The sequence below is a fragment of the Dipodomys spectabilis genome, unplaced genomic scaffold (genome assembly GCF_019054845.1).
Source record: "Dipodomys spectabilis isolate Male_0828 unplaced genomic scaffold, ASM1905484v1 ptg000059l, whole genome shotgun sequence".
NCBI classification, from domain to species: domain Eukaryota; kingdom Metazoa; phylum Chordata; class Mammalia; order Rodentia; family Heteromyidae; genus Dipodomys; species Dipodomys spectabilis.
The window spans coordinates 1,397,138-1,398,959 of NW_024870736.1; the positions used below are offsets into that span (position 1 = coordinate 1,397,138).

The 1,822-nt window shown below is 33.1% G+C and overlaps 1 non-coding gene across 1 annotated transcript; it reads left to right on the plus strand.

The window, feature by feature from the left end:
* Positions 1-983: 983 nt before the first annotated feature.
* On the plus strand, positions 984-1,094 carry LOC122108445. The gene has a single exon (XR_006147576.1). It is a non-coding gene; the product is annotated as a U6 spliceosomal RNA (small nuclear RNA).
* Positions 1,095-1,822: the final 728 nt, after the last annotated feature.

Sequence of the window (1,822 nt, forward strand, 5' to 3'; positions counted from 1 at the left end):
TGCACTTCTTGCATGTTGTGGTGCATTGTGAGGCTGTCATAAGAAGTTAAGAGATGCTGGGCACCAGGCTTCCAAACAGGCTTTCAAATCCCTGACTCAAAAAGAACCTCTTTTCTTTACAGCCAAAGGTATTTTGTTACATCAATACAAAATAGCTACAACAAATCTCCAAAGTAAAGGCAGATCTGCCTACCAAATGCTCCCAGCTCAAATAACACCATTTTTAAATGGGCAAAAGATCCAGACATTTAATAAGGTCAAACATTAAAATGTTTACTAAACAAATAAAAATATACTCGATGACATTCAGTCTCTGGGAAAATCAAATGATGGTTGGTTAAAGTATGTTCATTCATACAAAGAAGTAAATACATATAATTCAAGCATATATATGTACAGGAAACTATCTGGATGATTCTTAAAGACAAATTGAGTGAAAGAGCAAGACGTAAGTCTGCATCGTTCCAATTCAGAAGAAGTAAGCCTAATGCACTACGAACTATATAAACTCAGTTATGGCTGGGGCATGAGGAAAGACTAGAAAATTTATGAGGAAAATTCTGGTAAGATGAAAATTCTCTGTGCCTTTGTTTGGGTGATGACTATACTGATTATATACATATATATATATATATATATTCAAAACACATGGTGTCAAAACACATCAGAGAGAATGTGATAAATTTATAATTAATATTATACTAAATAGGGAAAATATGGAAGTATGTTTTCTAAAGCTGAAATGAGACACAGCTGTCAACTCCAAGGGAATGGAACACTTATTATTAAATAAGACTAGCCTGCGTAATAAGGCATGAGAAAGAAAAAAGATACAAATAAAAAAAGAAGAAGTCAAATTATCCCTATTTGCAGATGCTAAGATTTTATACTTAAAAACCCCTAAAGATTCCACCAAGAAACTGCATATATGATAAACATTTTTGGTAGAGTAGCAGTACACAGAATCAACATACAGAAAATCTGTGTTCGCTTCCTCAGCACATATACTAAAATAGGAACGATACAGAGAAGATTAGCATGGCCCCTGCGCAAGGATGACATGCAGAATCAACATACAGAAAATCAATAGCTTTTCTATATATATCAACAATGAATATACTGAATAAATCAGAAAATCCCTTTTACAACAGCATGAAGAAAATTAAAGTACTTAGGAATAAACTTAACCAGGGAAGTGAAAGACCTCTATAGAATTCTGAAGAAAGAAATTGAAGAAGACATTAGGATATGGAAAAAAAAAAACTATTTTCCTGAGTTGACAGAATTAATATCATGAAAATGGAAATACTGTCTTAGTCAATCTACAAATCAATGTAATACCCATCAAAATACCGATCATTCTTCACTAGAGAAAACAAATAAAAATTCATATGGGATCACAAAAGCCTCCAAATTGCAAAAGCAATCTTGGACACAAAAAGTCATTCTGGAGCTATCACAAAAACTAGCTTCTAATTATACTGTAGAACTATAGTAACAAAAACAGCTTGGCATTTGCACAGAAATAGACATGGAGACCAACAGAAGACAACAGAAGACCCAAAAGTAAACCCATACTGCTATAGCCATCTACATTTCAAAACAACACTGAAAATCTATGTTGAAGAAAACACAGCCACCTCAACAAATTGTGTTGGAAAAACTGGATATCTATACATAGAAAACTGAAGTTAGACTGCTATCTCTCACTGTGTCTAAAAATTACTTGAAAATAGATTGAAGATTTAAATGTAAGGCCTGCAACTTTGAATCTACTGAAGGAAACCACTTGAAGATACAGGCATAGTAAGTATTTTCTGAA